Source organism: Phallusia mammillata, chromosome 3, assembly GCF_965637545.1.
Source record: "Phallusia mammillata chromosome 3, kaPhaMamm4.hap1.1, whole genome shotgun sequence".
Lineage (NCBI taxonomy): Eukaryota > Metazoa > Chordata > Ascidiacea > Phlebobranchia > Ascidiidae > Phallusia > Phallusia mammillata.
The window spans coordinates 4478272-4501873 of NC_137254.1; the positions used below are offsets into that span (position 1 = coordinate 4478272).

General features: G+C 36.4%; 2 protein-coding genes and 1 non-coding gene across 3 annotated transcripts in view; 2 read left to right on the forward strand and 1 right to left on the reverse strand.

The window, feature by feature from the left end:
* Positions 1-23602, forward strand: part of LOC145219289 (uromodulin-like) — a 121201-nt gene that overhangs the window by 27040 nt on the left and 70559 nt on the right. The gene's annotated exons all lie outside the window — the stretch shown is intronic.
* Positions 1-23602, reverse strand: part of LOC145218008 (zona pellucida sperm-binding protein 2-like) — a 48953-nt gene that overhangs the window by 1880 nt on the left and 23471 nt on the right. The window lies entirely within an intron of this gene.
* On the forward strand, positions 2660-2733 carry Trnas-gga (transfer RNA serine (anticodon GGA)). Its single transcript has one exon. It is a non-coding gene; the product is annotated as a tRNA-Ser (tRNA).

Here is a 23602-nt window from a genome sequence, read left to right on the forward strand (position 1 = left end):
GCACAAACAGTGTACCAAATTCATATGAACAGTATATTATATATTGTTTGGATGTTCAATATTAAATCACGGAATAAGGTTTGTTTTAGATAGGTTTCAAATTTTTTATTTAAAGGAAGGCTTAAAGATGGAGTTATGTTTAAAATACAAAACCAAGTTACACACCAGAGTACGGACCGGACATTTTGGGTCGATTCGGATGTTATTTTTTACCAACTGGGTTAATTCGGACCTGACTTCACATTGTATGACCGTAACCATTGTAATTACATATTCTGTACTTTTGCAGGCTTTGATGTATATGTCTGTCAAACAAACTTTTGGGCCTTAACCGGCTTATTCAAAACGATTCGGGTTCGGGCTTGAATTTTGGGTCAGATCTCAACTATGTTGCATACAAAGCAAAACAATGACTACAGGTAACACAATTCTGTTTAACTAAAAACACAAGTGTATCATGTGAGTTTGTTATCCATTTTGCTCCAATAAGTTTGTTTTACTTTTTACCTGGACAATGAAGTCATCGTTGCTTGGAGAAATTTCTTCAAGTTTAACTTCAGCAAAAATGTATTTGGGCACAGTGACTTCCCCAGGCAAGCTTTTTTGCGTTTTGCTCAATGCGTAACGTAACTGGTTTTTGAACTATTTGGTTGGAAACTTTGAATCCAATTCTTCCTTCTTTATACCTTTAAAGCTTATATTTTATTTGTACAATCGAAGTTTTTGTGCGATGTCTAAAAACACTATGCCAAAAATCAAATATCTAAAGTAACCCAATCATTACTAATCTCTTAAGGTTTATTAATGTTACATCAATCAAAAAGAAAAAAAAAGAAGAACTTACGGGATGGTCAAACTTTCAGTCTGGCACACGCTCATTGATTGTTCCGTTCCTACAGAAAACATTACATTACTTTTAGTTAGGTTACCCCTTTTGAACTAAATAACAGGCACCTTGCTGCATTGGATAGATAAAGTTTTTGAACCAAATAACAAGATTGATTAAATTATCTGCATTTCCGCATTGCATAGATAAAATTTTGCTTCAGCACATTTCACTAAACTTGCGTTTCAAAACTATTTTTGTAGTTTTCTACAAGAAGAACCTAATGGGTTTTGTTTTCCCTTTTTCACAACCTAAAAAATTACAGCTCGATGCCACTGAATTGACAAAATGTCAAATAATGAACATGATATGGTGCAAATCAATTTAATATAATCTCATTTACTTTACGGGTAATTCGGAAAGTTTAATTTTTTCCATCAGTATCAACCTTTGAAAATGTACCTAAAACATTCATTGTCCGATTTGTTTTTTGTCTTTTGCTTTCTAAAACCAAATAGCACTAACCTGAGGGAAGGTTAACCGTCGCATTAAATCCCTGCTGAGTACCGGAAACGTCGCTGATAAAGATAAGAGTAAGATTTGTCGCAGTAACTGTGTGATTCAATCCTCCACCATAATGCCCAGTCAATCTTTCTACATTTCCTTGGTCGTCTTTAAACTGAAAATAATTTCGCTCCATTGATCTAGTGGAAAAACTCTGGTTTAAATCGGGGGTGCATAAGGCGCGGGAGAAAAAAGGGAAGTTATGACGCCGCAAAAACATGTCTGGGGTTGGTCAATGGAATAAAACTGTTTTTCACAGAAATTTGGGTGTAATAACCGCTCTGACTGGGTTTCGAGTGCCTGGAGAGTTTGTTAGCGGCTTAGTAACCATTGGGAAAAAATACTAAATAAACAACAGTCAGGACGTGATTGCACTCAAAATAATCTCTATCTACGAGTGAAAGAATAAAACAAATTTTCTAGATTTTTAGGCAACGGTAAAATGGATTTCTTTGAGTGGTTTAGTTAGAAAATCAAAACAAAAATGCTGTTGGTAAAATGGCGATCTGTGATGTGAGAGTCAATAGGAAATTGGAGCGTTTTATTTGTCGAACCAGGGCCAACATCCGCTTGCGTCTTATCCATGAAACGAACAAACTTTCACAGTATTTTCCTATAAAAAAGCACCAGGAACATATCGAGAGAACTAACGTTGTTTACCGGTTGGTTTGCAACTGCGGCGCTTCATATATTGGGGAAACGCGACAAAATCTGGCTGTAGGACTCTAAGAACATCGCATGGACCAAAAATCAGAAGTGTGTCGGCACATTTTTTCGAATCCCACACATAAAGTTAATTTTGCCGAGCCAAGACCGCGTAAAACTGTTGTTTCTCGAATCGCTTTCTATTCAAAAAGCATGACTCCGAGCTCAACATCGACACAGTTTCCATGCCCTTGCGTCTGTTCAACACCTGACCTATTTCTTCGGTTCTTATCTTTTTTCTACGTCACCGTTCTAAACGCCAGTTCCCTGTTATCGCCTGTGACGTCACTTCACACACCTGGCATTTACCTTTTTTTCTTAGTGCTTTATATACCGCGTTCTACAGCTTGATTGACAACCTCCACTGATGATGACAACAGAGATTATTAAAACGTCTGAACGATGTATTCTATATACGCTTCAGGGCTGATCCCAGTTATGAATTTATGTTCATCTTAACTGATACTGGTCAATCTGGCGATCCCCTACTACGAAGCTGGCATGTGCAGCATACGAGGCAGGCAACGGTGCTTGTGATTCGACGTTCGGCGGATTCTCCACTGGGCCTGTGTAGCTCAGTTGGTAGAGCGCGAGTCCCGGAAAGACTCCTGTCGTGGGTTCGAATCCCACCGCAGGCTAGATTTTTCTAGCCTACGCCTTGCCATATGGTGGTGAATGCTTGGTGACCGGGTGATTCGGTATAGCGCCTTCAATGGGCCTGGCGTACTGTGATTTATATATGAGTGTGCCGTGATCGCTGGTCTGCATAGACGCTTCAGGGCTGATCCCAGTTATGAATTTATGTTCATCTTAACTGATACTGGTCAATCTGGCGATCCCCTACTACGAAGCTGACATGTGCAGCATACGAGGCAGGCAACGGTGCTTGTGATTCGACTTTCGGCGGATTCTCCACTGGGCCTGTTTAGCTCAGTTGGTAGAGCGCGAGTCCCGGAAAGACTCCTGTCGTGGGTTCGAATCCCACCGCAGGCTAGATTTTTCTAGCCTACGCCTTGCCATATGGTGGTGAATGCTTGGTGACCGGCTGATTCGGTATAGCGCCTTCAATGGGCCTGGCGTACTGTGATTTATACATGAGTGTGCCGTGATGGCTGGTCTGCATAGACGCTTCAGGGCTGATCCCAGTTATGAATTGATGTTCATCTTAGTTGTGATTTAAATAAAAGTTTTGTTTGGAGCCAGGCGTTTCAAAATAGGTTCGGCTCTTGTGTCAATAAAACATGTTTGAAAAAAAATCCAAACTCGGAACAAACTGAGGCTTGATTAAAACCTGGTTCGGTCCGTTTTGGTTCTGCAATGTAATTTAAAAATAAATAACCACTCACTTACGTATAAAAGGTCAAAGTTATTTTCGATGGTAAAAGTGGAGAATTGAAACACCAAGGACGTGCTGCTTTCCATGCGAAATCTCCAAACACAACCAGACGTAGCTGGGTAGTTACTCGGAAAGTTTGGAGACTGTAAGTTATAAACCGGGCCGGTAGCATCTTCTCCGCACAAAGTAGCTAAAATACATAGAAAACAGTAATGTAAAACTCCATAGGAGCTTTCGTGCTGATGCACAATAAGCGTAAGTTGTTTGATAGTTCAACTGCACACATTACAGCCGATAAAAACAACTGTGAATCCTGAACAGTTACTTAGTTACTTAACCACATGTATTTAAACTGTTACTCAAAAAACATGAGACTTGTTTGGCCTGGCTGCGCAAACCTCTACCCTTAATGTTCACCCGTTTCACTGATGAGACTTAACAGAATGAAAGTCTTTGCCTGTATTAACCTTAAAATAACACACAATAAACATATTCTCTTGACTCCGAATTGATAAACTTAAGAGGATGGCCAAGTTCACGAAGTGACTTTTCAGAATTGCACAAAATGAAACCTTTTTGGAAAACGTGTTAAATTTGACTTACCAGCGTGCAATACGATTTTTACTGTTCCCGTTGTGAGGTTTGTGACACAAGCTATATAAACAGTAGAGCTTTCAATAAAAACCGGAAAAGATAAACCTCCACCTTCCAACGTTCCAGCCAATGTACCTTCCTCGTTGGGTCCCTCGTAAATCTAGGTTAAACACAATGAGGCTAAAGGTTAAAATTTACACATTCATGACAATTTGTTTCGTTAAGACTTCTTACCGAGCTTGAACGAACTATTGTGTAAAACACGTCAGTTTAAACCAAGTCAAACAAATACGACAGAAATGTGGCCGAGTAAAAAGTCAAGGCTAATTTCAGCCTGTTTTGTTCAAAACCAAATTTCGAACGTTTTCCGAAAACCACTTTGTTTCAATTAAAACTCCAAATCAAGTCTACGACAATTTTTTTTTCAAGCAGGCAATATGAAACAAGCCAGAAATCGAGTTAAAGTATTAAAAAAGAAGTGATTTTGGTTCGTTACTTTAATCGTCTAGTTGAGATAAATGTGTTATATGCGCACGTGTGTCATACAAACTGTTTTTTTTTTCTGGTTAAAACATCGAAAAAATAATAATCAACGGCTTGCAATAAGATGTAGAAAGATCGAAAGTGTGCAAACTGTCCGCCCTACAGTTTAAAAAGAAATGCACCAACAGCATTTTGTGTACCGAAGTTAAAGGTTATACTCATAAGACTTTACCTTACAAAAGTTGTCTGCAGCTAGCTCTCCACTTCCAAAATAAGTAATCATTCTTGTGGCCCCCAGTGAGTGGATGACACGTCGAGTATATGTGGTACATTGAGGTAAAATGTTCACTCCTAGCGAACTTGTAGTTATTTCCGCTTCGTGACACTGACCGTCCGACACTGAACATGAGATTTACCATTAGAAATAAACTTACACATTGTTCAATGGTTTTATTTGATAAATTGCAATATTTAGTTTGTAAATTTATATGCCGCGAGTACAATTTTTTTTGAATGGCTATGTTTTATTGCTATAGTTGCCAAAACTTACTTACCTCGATGCAATAAAGTCATTAGGCCCACGAAAAGAGCAAACTTTACCAGCAAAATTGACATTTTGGACGTTTTGTTTGACAAAACACAACTGTTTGATACATCAACTATACCTGCTAATATACAATACATATAAATCATTAAACATACTAAGTTACTACTACCAATATAACCTACAACTATATATATTTGCACATATACTACGTACGCATATTTTTGCTTTTCTATATTTAAACATGTTTTATTTGAACTTGTTTAGTCAAGTGTGGCAACAACTTTGCCTAAATCATTTTAGCAATACAAGTCTTATAATGCTACCTCTCAGCTGCAACTCTTCGTATGCGCCAATTTCCTTTTCGACATTATAACACACTGTGGTCTAATAAACAGTCGTACACACCGCAAGCCCCGCAACACAACGCAGGTGATTCAAACCGGATCAATACAGTTGCGACGCTTACCCTGTATCGATGCCGCTACATCTAACTGGGTTAAAACGCGTATTACGTTGTTCACGTGAGTCGTCGTTCTTTTTTCAAACTCCGCGGAAGCAAGCTGCACACAGTGCCCATTGTTTTAATCCACAAGTCCCGTCATTGCAGCTGCTGTTTTTTTGTAACGCCACTCGAGTTTGTTGGGAGTAACAGTCTGATATAAAGTGTACCATTTAAGATTTTAACCATCTATATGTACTGAAACTCATAGTAAAAGTTTAATAGTAAGTTTCGTAGAACACGTTTTAGTGTTTACAGCAGTTTGCACGATTTTTAATTTTATTTGGCAAGACAGCATTTTTTCCCTGGTCAGTATACAAAAAAACTCACAAGTCCTTTGGCGCCCAAGTTTAAAATTGAAATGAGCAAGATCAAAGCCCCACCCCTTACCTAACACGGTTGGTTAGCTTGCAGGGCTCCCCACGACTGGCCACCCCCTCTTTTACTTACACCTTGAAATCGTTTGCTATACAAGGGTGTATACGAGGGTAGAGCTATTAATAAACTTGCGACAGATAAAGTTTATTAAGTTCCGATAGATGGCGTAAAGAGCACAATTATTTAACTACAGATCGTCTGGGATAGAGTTAGGGGCTAAATTTAACACGAGAACTAAGTTTGCAGGTTAAAATTATTTTCATTATAAAACCTCACCTCAACTGTAATCGCATAAACCGTCAGGGTTTTCATACAATCTTCCTTGACAATTTACAAATGCTCTTTGTGCCATCTATCGGTATTTAGCAAACTTTGTCCAATACCAGTTCTTACAGTTGAATCAATCGGTCAGTGACTGAATTGCTGAGTCAAGTGTTGCAAAAGCTTTGTTTAAATCGTTTCAGCTATGCCAGTATCATAATGCTACATCTCAGCTAAAATGCTTTGTATGCTTCATGTTTCCTCATATACCCCGAACACACTGCGGCCTACTTAGAGATTGCCAGCGCAAACCATCACAAACCTCGTAACACAATGCAGGTGACTCAAACCGGAACAATACAGTTTCGGCGCCTATGCGGTAACGATGCCGCTTAAAACAACTGGATTTAATGCGTAATACATAACTCATGTGGTTCGACTGTATTATGGAACCTGTGTTCAATTATTTCGTTACATTTCTAACCGTTTTGGTTTTATTACTGAAAATAAAACGTTACGTTTGTACTTAAATCCTCCAAAACATTCAGCAAAAAAGCATAATATTTCAGTATTTGCTGTTCTTTTTTAAATAAACTATCTCCCATTCAATGCCTTGTTCAATTTAAAACCTAATATATCTCTATTGCTTAGTTACTACCCACATCAAAAAATGATGATTCCAATTATAAAGTCAGGCCTGATTTATTAAAAATCAATTCACAAATCTACACTTAAAGCACACCCCGTTTCAACCCTAACTCATTCCATAAAATGTTTAATGTATGTAAAATGTTGTGAGATACATTTGTGAAAACTTCTTATTTGTTATTTAAATGCGGATCTACAGTTATTAAGTTGATTATGTTTCTCCCTGCTATACCGTTTGGTGTGCAGCCAAAGGAGCAACGTACGGTGCTAGAAATACGATTTATCTTTTAAGAGCCCGTCTCTGTGCAGAACATACAGAACAAAGCGGTGTGTACATGTTGCAATAAGCCAGCTTCCTGTCATCATACCGAAGGGAAAAGGACTATGCTGTCAGTTTGCATGTATTGTGCAGCAGTTTGAGACTTAAAATACGTCTTAGTTAGTTCTTCAAGACAAGTTTTTTAAAGTTCAGTTTTGTGTTGGTTTATTGCTACTTTGTTACCATAAATCAGACAGTACTTCATTGCAGTAGACATGATCCATCATTTGTGTCCCTGCCTTTAAGTAGAGTCAACTTAAAACGGGTTGAGTTGAGTTGAGTTGAGTTGAGTTTATTTCGCTCGGTGAAATAAAACATAGCGACACAATTGCACTAGAAACAATCACCAAGCCGGAAATAGCTGCGCAACGTTGAGACTTTATGGGACGCAAAAAAGTGGAGGGCAGAATTGGTGGATAATGGCTAAACGCGCTGCAGCTACACAGTATTATAAAGCGTAAATGGTTAAATGACACTCATTAAAAAGCGTCAACCCTTAGAATTTTTTCATAATTCTAAAGTTTCAATTTTTAGCGCATGCGCTAGATCGTTTGTAAGCCCAAAATGCAGTTTGGTTGTTGTTTGGTTTAAACCAACTGAACAGGTTATCTGTTAAGAAATTTCCTTCTAGTGCAACGAGGCCAAGTCTTTTCACAGCTGAGACTTAAGTTACGTCAAGTCAGTAAAAGAAACGAATCAAGTTGCATTGGAGTCCAGTCACCGACTCGAGTCTCTATATCATTTATTTTAATTAACATTTTGTTGCGACACAGCACACTCATATATAAATCTTAGTAAGCAAGGCCAGTAAAAAATCATACCCAATCAGCAATTGAGATCAGTTGGTAGAGCGCAAGTCCCGTAAAGGCACCTAACGTGGGTTCAAATCCCACTGCAGGCTTGTTTTTTAAGACTACGTCTCGCATATGTTGTAATACTTCGACTGATTCGATATGACGCTTTTCATATGCCCGGTTTACTATGACTCAGGCAAACAACTACCTTTTTGATTTCATAAGTGAAAGATCCTCTCTATTTGTGTCATTTCTCGAACATTAGGTAAAACTTCTTGCACTCACTCTCTTCCTTTTCACGATTATGACACGTCACTTCCAATTAGTCAGAAAAGTGTGACATGACGTATTCAATGCTTTGACGTTTCTGTTGAAGTGAGTCTGTACAGTTATTGTTTCTTAGAGATACTTTGTGAAAAACTTTATGGTGCAAGTATATGTGCAACTTAATGAATACTAACGATCTGTGAAGCTTTGCTTCAAAGAAGGTAATGCTAAATTGTGTAAATTTGTACATTTATACGTTGCGACGGCATGGCAATGATTATAACTTATTGGTTTAGATGGATATTCATTTATTATCTTAAGATCATTTATCATTTATCATCATCTAGTAAGTTATTAAGTATAGTCAACATGGCAGTGAAATTATTTAAAAGAAGATATTTTATGACAAACTTTATAGTGCAAGTTTATGTGCAGTTATATGAATTCTAAGGATCTATGTACGGTTAACTTTTCAGAAAGGTTTTATTAATTTGTGTAAATATGCACATTAATTAAGTTGTGAAGGTTGGTTCGAATGGCAATGATATACTTTGAACTATTTAGTTTAGATATATTCATTTCTTTTGTTGAGGTCATTTATTATGACTTCTAGTAAGCAGTGTAACTTCAGTAATGTTCGTGTGTAACATCGCTTTTTGTAGGTGGTGTATTAAACAGTTGTGTTGTGTGTGATGGCTGTACAATAATTTTGCTGTTGAGTGGTGAAAATGAATGCATCTGTTCCTCAAACTTTGTAAAATAAATCGTTAAAGCGTGTGGCTGAATCATTCAAAATTGTAAGGCAATAAACTATTTAATCGATGATTTGTTCAGCAAAGTAAAATTGCATAGTTTTATAATAATGTCAAAAAATTCTTTAGGATATAACAAAAAGCACGCTTCAAACTTATTAAAAGCAGTTTTAGAATTTGCTGAACAATGATTTGAATAAGTTGTCACACCATAGCTTGCTAAATTATGAATCTATAATTAAACCAATAGCGGCAGCATAAATGGAATTTGATTACAGTCCTGTTAATGCGTCCCCTCGCTTTATCATTACTTTATTGCGATCTATGCCCTCCTGTATGCCTGCAGCCAATTGATACACGAAAATAGAGAACATTTAATTACTTAAGCAAATAAACAAATGTCATTCAACACGTCGGAAAAAGAACCACAAAGTTCGGTGAGGGATGAACAGCAAAATACCAAAATGCCGGTAAAGTGCAAATGTTTTGCGAAATTTAATTCCTATTTAATTTAATTAGGTTATAATTAACAGCATTTTGGAGATATCGGCCGTACTATCTGCAGTTGCAAAGAGGTACCGACAGCAATAACTTGATTTCTAAAGAAATATTGTCCAAAGTTATATGTGTAAATGAATAGTTTTATAGTTTGCATTAAAAATGCTTCCAAAATATTGTTCCAACCACTGAAGATGAGGGGTATTTATTAGGTGACGTTATATTGTTTTTATTTTTTTCCTGCTAAGTACACAACACACTGTTGTCATTGAAAAAACAACTTAACTTTTTATTTTTCAGGTTTCTAACAAGATTACATGTGAAGAATATGACATTACCTTTAATCGACCACCACCAAACCAAGGTTAAAAAACGATAAACATTGCAAAAATTTTTGTACGTAATGGGTCACTTTTACCAGATCGAATAGCATTTGACAGCTTTGACCCAAACGGAATCCCAGACCCACCGGAGCAATCGGATGGCAATGAGGATCAAATCCCAAAGGATACACAACATACACCCACGCAGGTTAGATAGTTATTTTTATTTCGTTGTCTTTTCAAACCCCCAGGGGAATAGTCTTTTACACTACTATGAAATACTTGGATTTGCAAAAGTCGTCGCGAACTGGATTGCAAAAGTCGTCGCAGGTTAACATCAAAACATTTATTACAAAATTTTGTTCAAAAATGTGCTTATCCTTTTTAAGATATAACACCTCGTTTCGACGTGATATATAACAACGAGCGAACTAAAGTAACAAATCATACTGTTGTAATATGTCACCATTCATATTCAAAAGTGCAAAAAAACTACATAATTAAATATAAATAAAAAAAATGTCCTAATGACCAATATGATACAAAAAGTATCGTAGTAATGCAGGGTATTGTACAATATGTCTTATTTGTAAAAGTGCAAATGTGGCATTTCAAAGACAGTGGTATTCAGCACAGTTAGAAAAATCAATAAAGTTTAAAATTGGATTTCAAAACTGATGATTGTTTAATCATTACAGAAAAATGGGTAGAAAATCCTAAAGCTCATTTCAAAGCTACTAACAAATACCGATAAATGACGTAAAGAGCGCAGTTATTTAAATTTACAGTAAGACTAGAATAGATTTGGGGACTAAATTAAACAAAAAAACTGAGTTTTTGACTTGATTTTATTGTTATTAATATTATGGAACCATAGACTAAACGTAGTGATCTTAACTCTCAGCACTTTTTACACAAACTGCTTTTAAAATGTTTGAGTGTGCCACATACCGGAGCGTAGCAATCCTGTATATTAAAATTTTTTGTATTATTAGTTCTAGGAGAGTTACTTTTCATGTATTCATTTGTTTGCTTAATTGTATTATCTCTATTATCTTTTTGCCATCTCAACTTCCAAAATCATTTATATAATTCCAACAATGGCACATCAATTTAATCGTTGTATACCTTTATTATTTTCGGGTTTTAGTTTGGATTATAGAAAAAGATTTGATGCGGGTCTAAAATTGGTGCTCGATTGTTAAACAAATCAGCAAATACCTACAATGTATGCACCTATGTTGAACAGGATTACTGGGTGAGTGGGTGAGTGGGTGAGTGGGTGAGTGGGTGAGTGGGTGAGTGGGTGAGTGGGTGAGTGGGTGAGTGGGTGAGTGGGTGAGTGGGTGAGTGGGTGAGTGGGTGCGTGAGGGCGTGAGGGCGGGAGGGCGCAAGTGCATGAGTGCGTGAGTGCGTGGGTGTGTGAGTGCGTGCGTGAGTGCGTGAGTAGTCGTCGCAAGTGAACCATAAACTTCAGTTTGCAATTTTGTTGCCTTTTTGTTTTCTAGATAGTGGGTTGTCCAGCAGTTCAGCCACGCCAAGTAAGAATAATAAAAATAGTATTTACTACAATCTATTCTTCTAAATAAATTTTAGCCAAAAATGGAGACCGCATTACTTCAGAAAATTTAACACTATGCTATCAACTTGGTTTGAAATGTGTTTTTGAATCCCATTTAACAACTTAATGTTTAGCAGGTACAAACAAACTAAATTAAAACTGTTAAATATCGTTGGCACCAAGTTAAGCTCAAAATTACTTCGATAGATTTTCGATAAAGTTGAGATGAGAGAATTTAATCCAAACATTCCAACACCACCACCTGTAAACCAATGTAAGTAGAGTTTTTTTTAAAAAAAACTCTTTCTGTCGTCGTTGGACACTTTTTTTAATTTACCAAATAATCATTTCAGCTCGAATTGCATTTGACAACTTCGACCCTAATGGAACCCCAGCAGAAGAACCAGCACATGCGGATGGCGATGAGGGTCGAAACCCTGATAATCAGTTGCAAACTGACCAAAACTAGCCTCGTAGAAACCATTGCTTGGCTAAATGTACATTAAAAACAATGGTTATTCGTTTATTTGCCATAGGCTCAGAATACTGTTGGTTTCTTCACTAATGCAAATGGATTAGTTTGGAATACACTTTAGCAGTATTTGTTACTATTTTGCAAAGCTTTTGTTGTGTTAAATGTGACAAGGGAATGTTGAGATTAAACTCTCACTTACGTAGAACTGTATGTATTTGACATGTAATGCATGTATCTAGGTTATACTCAACCTATATATGTTTTATCTAACAAGTGGCCATTAAAACCTTGAAGCGTAGTTTTTAAACTATTCATCTCAATCAAAAATGCAAAACATAGGTTACCAAGCAGACAACCATGCTACATGTGCAGCTTATCCGGCATAAGCGCCTGGTGAAAGTGCCATTAAATCGTTTACACTCCTTTTTGAGATTGTTTTACGTCACATCCTGGAAGCAGCGCGTCAAAATGTGACATGACGTGGCCAATGTTTTGATTTTGTTTCTTGTACGTCTGCATATTTCTCGTGGTTAAAGCCTTTGCAGCACTTTGTCTACAGTTCTAGATGGGCAAATGATCAGTTCTACAGAGACCAGGAAGAAACTAAATGTGCTTTTTAAAAGTTCAGGATGAACTGAGGAGTTATATGAGATGGCTACGAAAAATTTCATATTGCTCATGTTGAAAGCTATAACATGTATAAAGACGTACTGCAACTGCACGGGACTTGAACTGTAGGAATGCTGACATTAAAACTTTCTAAAATGGCTAACAAATGTGATTTGTCTAAGTTGTTTATAACACTAAATACGACATCATGGATATTTTTTGGACAAGACCAATATGGACCAATGTGCTAAGTGTTATAAACAAGGGGTTTTAGATATTTAACAAGGTTTAGAAGTTAACAATCAAATCATTTGCAATACTAAAGCAAGTATATGAGTCAAATATGACACCCTTTGTACACAGTGGGTAACTGTGTTCGAAGTTGGATAAAAGAGGACGATATATATAATTAAACATGTAAAAGAGGACCACATATATAATTAAACTTTTTGCCAAAGATGAATAAGCTTTTAAACCATTTTCAATTGTGTTTAAATGTTACCTGAGAATTGAAGACTTTTTATTCTACATCTGACTGTTTTAGCATTAGTGACTTGACAAGTCACTTTGTGTAAACGTAAGTATTAGGGAAACCATACATATTGCACAGTAAATTCATTCTTTCACTTTTTAGAGGACTTTGTTACACAACGACCAGAACTTTTCCTACCGGTTGCTTGAATCGCTGTAAATTAAACCTAATTTAAAACTTGTGTTTGAACTCTGCAATGTAGTATTTTATGATTTTGGGAATTTTATGATTTTGTTCACATGGAATTGACAAACTTTACAAATAGGGTTTTGTAATTTGAAATCAAAGTTTCCGAATCAGAGTTACAATTTATGTTTATCAATAAAAGAAAAAAGATATGACAAAAAAACTGTTTGCAAACCAAAAATCATTTAGAAAAAAAAACGTTTTTGTTATAGTTAACATGGGTTTCTAGCAAATCGTTTAAAATCTAAGCATTTTTCTGATTTGATTCATCGAAAAAAAAGTTGTCGACTACAACAATGGCACAGAAAGAAATGGAGCATTCACTACATACACATGAAGTATGTAGGATTAATGCGAAATGAAACATGTGTTTATCCTGCTAAGTGGTAACATGTGTTTATGTTGATGTTTTTAGATCTTTGAAGTAGATTAATATAAACATTACAGTTTGTCAGCGCTGTCATGTGTATCAGTTTTGCTTTTGTTCTTAGAATCGAAATGTTTTGAATCGAATGTTTTTCAGAATCTGACTTCTCCACTACATCTACAGCCATCACCACCTCCATTATATACACAACCAATACCAACACCACCGCCATTGCCATCGCAGTCATGTTTACAAGCAATGCCAGCACCACGGGCACCAGGCAATGCATTCCCCAAGGGTACAACTTTAATATGTGGTAATACATTGCGATACATGTCCAAGGTAAACATGTACAGGCAAGAACTATTTTATTCGTAATCCTTTCATAATTTCAAATATAACTATGAATTTTGGAAAACGATATAGAGATCTGTTCATAAATTATATTGTGAAAATAACGGCTTTAATAAACGTAAAAAACGACATGGTTAAGTGTTTAAACGTTTCAGTAAATGCTCATACTATCATCAGCGATATGAAGGCCACATGAGTTACACACTTGTTGCTGTAAAAAAGCATGTCACTATTTTTTATTTGGCCGGTATTTGTTACTTGGCCGTTATAGTTTATTTGGCCGTTATTTTCACCATTAAACTATAAATTTATTTGCAATTCGTAACAAATACGGGATCTAGCAAACTAAATATTTGCTAATTTGGCAAAAAATGTTAAAAAAGGAATACGTTTTGTTTATAAGTTTGCATATAAAGAGGAATTAGTCATACCGCCACCACCTTTCGGACCACCAGCAAATGAACCAGCTCAAATGGATAGTAATACGAATAGAAACCCAAACAACCATCTGCAACCAGAACAAAACCGACCTGTTGGTACCTAATACTTAGTGCGGTGCACATCTACATATACGGACATAATGTTTATCGTGAATTTGCGTTTTCGATGATTTGCATGGTTTTGTGATATTGCGTATTGTTGTATCTAAATATACTACATCATTATCGGTGACAGTTTGAGGACATATCATCCATTCAATAAAAACCACGTTGTGGCCAAAATCAATGTGTTTTGAAGGCACAATAGGTAATGTGTAGTCAAGCAAAGTAATCCAATTCAAAGACATTTATTTACTCCCTAAACCGACCAGTGCAAGTAGCTTAACTTAGTTATATTACCTAAATCCCTTCTGGCAACTGCATCGTTTCAACCGACGTTTTGCGTCTGTTATTGATTAAAATATTGTTTCGATTTTTTTCAATTTATATTTTTTCAAATATATTTTTTTATCAATTTATGATATAAAGTACCACCAAAACCAAGCACATGACGTCATTTTGAAATCTCAATTTTTTTTAATTCGGTGCCTTTGGTAAAATGTTAACAAACAATTGTACAAATAGCGTTTAATGACACAGAGTTGTAAGTCGAGTTCCGGTTCGGGCTTAGGGTTTATTAAAAAAAGGCTTTTTTCGGGCTTCACTTTACACTCTATGTTAGTATTTATTGAACTAATTTAACTAGCTAAGTTAAATTAATTAAACTAGCCAGTTGCTAAAACTGACCTAATGTCGAACAGGCCTAAAACGCCTTGTTTAAGACTAATTATCCATTGAGTTTCTTGTCTTGGTCTTTCCTGAGGCTTCAATGTATAGACACGTCAATCAAACTTTCGGGCCTAAACGAGCTACTCAGAAACGATTCGGGTTCGGGCCGGGTTGGGGCTCCAATGTCAGGCCCGTATACAACTCTATATAAATAAATAAGACAAATAGTGTTTTATTCGATATAATAAATCAATGCAAGTACTCCCGGGGTACACTGCTCTTAGTTTAATTCCCCCGATTATATATTAGTTCGTAAACACATTGCGATCCCATCGTCACAAATTGCGCAAAATCATTAACATTTTTAGTGACTTTAAGGATGCCCCTATAGCCGTTTACGTTTAATCGTATTAAAGCCCAGTAATTGTGGTTGACTTCTTACTGAGACGGTTTGCTTTTTTGTAGTGAACAAGAAGCTGTGTGACCCTTTGTTGGATTTCTGTATGCTTTATAAGTACAAATATACCGTTCCCACCAGGCCCACAATTGGCAAGCAGTCCAGATTTTCTTATCATAAAATCAATGTCAAACAAGTATTTTAGAAGCATTAAACATAAGCTGCAGACAGTGCACCTATACGGTATCATTAGTGCAGCTGGTGACGAGAGATCGGTCGTATTGGCTGGTGTAGCTATCCAACGACACTTTAGTTTGTTGGGAGACCTTATAGGTTAAAACAGTGTGCTGTGTCGGCAGCTTATCATTTATTGGCTGGATGCTTTTACTTTGAATTAAACATGTTTTTCACAATTCTTAGAAATATCTGGTCTTGTTTAACATTTAATAATAATTCAAAACGAAACATAACTATAACAGTCCTGTTTTTTCCTTGCATTCCAATTTTAACCATTATAGGTAATTCCCCCAAACATCTTTGATTATAAACGTTTTTCGACACTTGGATTTGAAGTTGCGATAGTCTATCAAAATATGTAAACTTGCTTTGTAAAAACTACATTGTACATATGCTGATCAGCTTTTTGCATTTTAATCTTGATTACGAAGCATACAACGCAGTTCTTACAACATTCAAGTTACACAACAAATAAAATAATCACATTAAATAAAACACATCAAGCTAAGTTACAAATAAATGAATGTTTTTTAACTGTGGTTGCGCAACAAATACTTAGCATTCTGTTTCAAATAAACTGGCAGTTTACGGTTTAAACTTTATGGCATTAATACAAACATAACAATATGATTAGATATGCTATTCCATCAAAGAATTCGACATGTTACAAACGACTACCATTTTCGAATTGTTCACAGTAAGCAAAGAATTATTTCGTCAATTGTAAGAAGTTAAGATAAATTCATAAACGGTATCAGCGCTGAAGCGTCCATGCACACCAACCATCAAGGCGAATATATACATAAATCAAAGTACGCCAGGCACAAACTTTGAGTACAATGCATTTAAATTTCAAGTCTCAAAATGCTCAAATAGTTAACACTTTATCGAAAACATTTGTAAATCGTAAGAAAATCAGATAAAAGCTATCATGATTAATCCCTCAAAAAATGCAACGATTTTAAAGCAAAATATCGTATACGTTTTTGTGTTCAAGGATGAAACTTTATCCAAGCACTTCAATTACTCTGTCGCCTTCCTGAACGGCACCAGCATTGTAGGTCACAGTCAATTCCGTTGGGGGACTTGTAATTGCCCCGATAGAAGATACATTTTGTCTCACATATTTTTTGGCCCTAGTAAGTTGATCTTCTATTGCTTTTGAGTAAAGCAATGGATTGAGAGCGCTGTTGATTGGAAGCAACAGACAAGCACTCAACACATAAGCATCTGGTGGCATCTTGATTCCTCCAATACTCAAATATCCCAAGACGCAAATCGGAATCCAGCAACAGAAGTCGGTCAGAATCAACCTCGAGATTCTCTTCTGCATCTTGGAGCTGACGTCATTGCTTCTGGCTTCTTTCATCCGATTGCTTTGTTTGTAGATGAGAATATATCCAACCACCATGTAGATGAACATAAGAAAGTTGATTGTGATGAGGAAAGTTGAATATTCCCAAGCAAATTCACTGGTTGTGGCGAACAAACGTGGCATACATACGCTTGTTTCTCCATAATATCCAAACTCCCCCTTGATTGGGTTGCGGGGAAATGTTTCCTTAATTGTTTGTTTCACTTGGTCCCAACTCTCCGGTTCTCTACTGGTAATTCTTTGTGCAAGAAGTGATATGTTTTCCCTGGAAACAAAGTCATTTCCGAAAATGTTGTTTGGAAACCAGATATCAGTTGTAAAATATTCTGAATTGACTTGAAGTAAGGGAATGATTGCCAAAACCGCAGCTGAAATCCAGCAAAACAATTCAGTAAGTAAAACTTTAAGAGCACCCATATTTCGAATTGTAAACGGTTTGAAGGCTGATGCAAGGCGAAAGGTTGTCATGGCCGTCATCGTAAACGCTGAAGCCTCTGAGGAAATAATTGCAAGTGCTCCAAGTCCTGAACACAAACTATTTGATCTCCATTGCTTATCAAATAGACAATACGAGCCCGAAAATTGTGTGGCTTGCACTATAACTGCAAGCAGATAAATTCCCATGAGGAAATCTGAGCAACAGAGGTTAAGAATAAAAATACTGGTGTTAATAAAAACATGTTTGTTCCTGTCTACATTCCATAAGCTGTAGGCAGTTGCAATGAACACAAACAAATTTCCACCCAAGGCTAACACAGCTGTTATCCAAAAAATTGCTCTGTAAATTGAATTAGCAATCATTTCGTTGACATCTGCAAATGCGTCTCCAGCCAAGTTTACACATTCGTCACTTCCGTCTGAACAATCGCGAATTCCATTCTGCACCAGTTTCCATTCAACCGACAAAGGTTGTTTATTTGTGCAATAAAACCTCACTTTTTCACAACGGCATCTGCTTTCATCAGATTCATTGTCACAATCGATAATTCCATCACAAAGAGTTTTTCTGTCAATGGAAATCTTATTTTTGCTTTTGCAATAAAAGCGAACATTGTGACAAAGTCCTGAAAATTCATCTGAACTATCATCGCAATCAATTTTTCCGTCGCAAGCCTGCGAGATGTCTATGCTGATTTTTTCTTTGGATAAACAATAAAATCTGTTTGGGCAATTCACTTCCCCAAACACCCCAAGCTTATCCACTATTCCATCGCATATTGAGTTAAACAAAAGGTCAAATTCATCGCCCTTTTTGAACCAATACTGAAACCAATACCTTAATGGTGGGTTGTCAGTTTTTGCACACCTAAACACTTCGTCAAGTCTAAGGTGTTTGGTGTATTCTGGCAAACACTGAGTTTGTTTCAAGTTATTAGTAACCGAGCAGTATTTCGTGTTCATTTGGTTAACACATTGCACACTTGAATTGCACAACTTTCCACTTTGATCCGAACAAACAGATTTATTTTGACAATGCATCTGATTTGACGGACAAGAACCCCTTATATCTTTACACAAACTTTGATTCAAACATAAACACTCATCAGACATATCAAAACAATCCACGATACCGTCACAAACTTGCTTTGGTGATATGATTAACTTTTTATCCAGGCACTGAAAACATTTAAACTGTCCGTTGACGAAACAAAGATCATACCTATCAGAACATTGAGCCACTGAATCGTAAACGTTAACTTGAGGCAAAACGCAAACACCTTGTCTCGATGATCCAGAGCATTTAAATCCAAATCCTGAGTTGATTTCATCGCTTTTGTCACTGCAACTACTAACTCTGTCACAGAAGTTGTTACCAGCTATTATTTCTTCATTTTCACAAATAAAAACCTTCTGGCAAAATTTATTTTTCCTTTCGTTGCAGTTTGATGAGACACAAATCACATTCTTGTTTTCACAACGGTCGATGTCATCAACACACGACGGTTGGATTACCGTGTTGCACTCTTGTGGGACTGGAGAATGTACAAGATACCTGACAAGCTGCTCACTCTTACAAGTAGTGGCAAACATTGTGCAAGATTGACATGTAAAGTTTGTGATTGAACACAGTTCGTCACTTCCATCAAAGCAATCCTTAAATCCATCACCAATCCAGTTTACAGGTAAACATCTGCCAGTAGATGTGCGAAGTTGGTTACCAGGATCGCGCGGACATCTTGCGTGAACTCCAGAGCAGTTGCATGTGTAATGTGTCTCATCACTACCATCAAAACAGTCACCATTTCCATTACATAACAAAGATCGGTCAATACAACTACCCTTTGTTCCGATGCATTGCTTCGTGGCAACACATGCACATTGAAACTTTTCGGCGGGGCAGGTGCAATTAACTTCATCACTCCGATCTCCACAGTCATTACCTCCATCACATTGATATTTTTTGTCGATGCAACCATGATTAGTTGTGCAGTTCTTTGTTTTGTAACAATCACATTCAAAACTATCAGCTGGACAAGTGCAATTAACTTCATCACTCCAATCTCCACAGTCTTTATCTCCATCACATTGATATTTTTTGTAGATGCAACCATTATTAGTTGTGCAGTTCTTTGTTTTGTAACAATCACATTCAAACGTATCAGCTGGGCAAGTGCAATTAACTTCATCACTCCAATCTCCACAGTCATTCCGCCCATTGCATTGCCATTTGTTTTTTATGCAACCACCATTTAAAGTTGTGCAGTTCCTTGTTTTGTAACAGGGGCATTCAAACGTATCAGCTGGGCAAGTGCAATTAACTTCATCACCCCAATCTCCACAGTCATTAATTCCATTACAATGCCATTTGTTTTTTATGCAACCACCGTTTACAGTTGTGCAGTTCTTTGTTTTGTAACAGGGGCATTCAAACGTATCAGCTGGGCAAGTGCAATTAACTTCATCACCCCAATCTCCACAGAGATTTCTTCCATCGCAAACGTAATCAATTTCGATGCAACCATGACCTTCTGTACAATTGTTAGTTTTGAAACAACCACATTCAAACTTATGAGCTGGACAAGAGCAATTAACTTCATCACTGCCATCTATACATTCTGTGTTTCCATTACATTGCACTGCCCAATATGGCCCACACCCAATTACACCTTTACAAGATGTGTTGAAGCAGTCACACTGAAACCTGCCTTCAGGACAATAATCACCAAACTCATCACTCCAATCACCACACTGGTTATTCCAGTTGTTTACCCACCACATCTCAATGCATCCTGGTTTGTCCCCACACCTACCAAACTTGTGACATGTACATTCGAACATTGAAGAAGGGCAGGTGCAGTTGGGACCACTATACGGTTCCTCGCAAACCGAGAGATTTTTTGGTTCTGGGAATAAAATAAGCTTTGAATAAATAGTAATAATACTAATCAAAGGAAAAGAAGTAAAGCAGAAATGGAAATGTGTTTTGGCCCGATTAATAAGTTCTCAGTAGGTAATGAATATATTCATATGTATTTATAGTTTGCAAAATGATGAAAAACACGTACATTTGTTTTCATTGTATAAATGGTGTCGTTTTTTCGTGTAATAGATTTCAGTTTTTGTTCGAACCGCGATATTAAAGACTAAAGCCTAACATTGAAGGTGTATCAAATAAAATGATTTCTTACTTGTATAAGGTCGTGGAGCGAGACTGAGATCCTCACCCGGACATTCACCTTCCACGCATCCGACGAAAAACAATAGAAACAATAACCACATGATGTATAAGATTTCTATGCAACAGCTATCAAAAAGACGTATCCTTGATTGATCTATAAAAACATACAACTTTTGCATGTCATATAGGACAGTATTTTCCAACCTATGGGTCGCAACGAATAATGCAGACAAAAATACAACCAAAATAGTAGAAATTCATGCTCATTGGTCGCGATAAACCACAAAACAAAATTTGTCCAATTCCAGGTCAAAACTTATTACAATGTTAAAAGCACATAAAAAAAATTAGGCAAAACGAAACCTTAACTATTCAAGCTAAGATGAATATATTCTTACTGGGATCAGCCCTGAAGCGTTGATGCAGGCAAGCGATCACGGCATACTTATCGAAAAGACATAGTACACCAGGCCTGGCTATTACAGGCGTTATACCGAATCCTACTACGAAGTTGACATGTGCACCATACATAGCAGGCAACGGGGCTTGTGATTTTCGACGTTTTTTTCACTGGGCCTGTGTATCTCAGTTGGTAGAGCCCGAATTCCAGAAATACTTCTGTCGTGGGTTCGAATCCCACCACTACCAGCCTGTGCCTTGCCATGTGGGATTGCTTGGGAGACCTCTAATGGTAAAATTGAGCATGAATCTGACATAAAGTAAGACTGTAGAGTCATGAGCTCTTGGTGGTCCTACGTAACTCGCTTTGTGAACCCCAAAAGGTCTGTGGCCTCTAGTTTAATAACCGCTGGCCAATAGCTTCAACTAAACTAATAGTGTATTTTGTTAGGTTAGTACTAGTTGTTGTATTTAGATTAACTCAGTTAGTATTATAGTTAGTATAATTTGTATGATTAAATTGCATTAAATAGTGTTTTTTGTATGACAGAATTAATATCATTAAATGCATTTTGTGTTACTGAATTAGTAATAGTTGGCATATTCTGTTCACCTAATTAATATTATTTAGTGTTTTTGTGTAATTGAATTAGTATTAGTAACTGCCTTTTGGTTGACTGAATTAGTATTAATTGTTGTATTTTAGTTGACTGAATTAGTATCAGTTACTAAATTTTGATTGAATTAGTATTAGTTAGTGTATTCTATTTGACTGAATTAGTAATAGTTGTTGTATTTTGTTTGACTGAATTAGTATTATATTTAGTGTTTTCTGTTTGACTGATATCCGAAATGTCTGTAGTTAATGACGCTGCAGCTCACGTCAAGAAGGCAGCAAGAATTACAGCAAGGTTTGAACCATTTCGAATTCTAGGTGCTTTTACCGAGATGTTTTTACCTAGTACGCCTAGAGATATGACATTGGCGTTCCTTTGATGCTTGTACTCCCACGATTGCTCGGGATAACGAATAAACAAAGATTATATCAACGAGTACCATTTAAAGTGTTCGCTGAACAACGCGATTGCTGCAGACGAGTTCCTTAAACCAGAGTCTCAAGACCTAATTCGAGTAGTGTACGAACGACTGAAGCAGACCAAAGATCTAGTCCACAAGAACACAATCTTGAGCAACAAGACAACCTGCAAGCCAGGGAAGGCGTTTCAATTTTAAGAGAAGCTCCAAGTTTCCATCAGAGAGTTGATCATTGCGATCTGGTTGGATCGCATTACGTCGAGCTGCGCCCCCCGTTGGTTTTTGGTCCTTGCAACGAGGAGAGCAAGCAACCGTCATAGATTTGGTTGTCCATTGCACCACGTCCAAGAACAACTCCCGGTTCAGAAAAGAAGGAGCTACACTGAGTTAGTGTTATAGTTCCTGTCTTTTCTTTGACTGAATTAAGTATTACTTGGCATATTTTGTTTGACTGAATTATTATTAGTTGGTATATTATGTTTGACAAGATTGGTATTAGTTACTGTATTCCGTTTGACAAAATTGACATTATTTGGTGTATTTTGATAGACTGACTAAATTAGTATTAGTTCGTGTATTCTGTTTGACTAAAATTGTATTAGTTAGTGTATTCCGTTTGACTAAATTGGTATTATTTGGTGTATTTTGATTAACTGACTGAATTAGTATTAGGTTGTGTGTTGTGTTTGACTAAATTGCTATTAGTTAGTGCATTCCGTTTGACTAAATTGGTATTATTTGGTGTATTTTGATTAACTGAATTAGTGTTACAGTTACTGTCTTTTGTTTGACTGAATTAGTGTTATAGCTAGTGTCTTTTCTTTGACTGAATGAAGTATTACTTGGCATATTTTGTGTAACTGGATTAGTATTATTTTGTATATTGTGTTTGACTGAATCAGTATTGGTTACTGTATTTTGTATCACTGAATTAGTATTAGTTATTGTATTTTGTTTGACTGAATTACTCTTAGTTAGTGTATTTTGATTAACTGAATTAGTGTTACAGTTACTGTCATTTGTTTGACTCATTTATGTATTACTTTGCGTATTTTGGTTGACTGAAGTAGTATTGTTTAAAGTATTTTGTGTTACAGGGTTAGTGTTAGTTACCCTGTTTTGGTTCACTGAATTAGTATTATTAAATGTATTATGTTTGACTGAATTAGCATTAGTTACTGTATTTTGCAGCACTAAATCAAAATTAGTAATTGTATTTCGTTTGACTAAATTAGGATTAGTTATGGTATTTTAATTAATTGAATTAGTGTTAGAGTTACTGTCTTTTGTTTGACTGAATTAAGTATTACTTGGCATATTTTGTTTGACTGAATTAGTATTACTTAGTGTATTCTATTTGACTGAATTAGTATTATATTTAGTGTATTCTGTTTGACTGATATCAGAAATGTCTCTAGTTAATGACGCTGCAGTTCAAGTCAAAAAGACAGCAA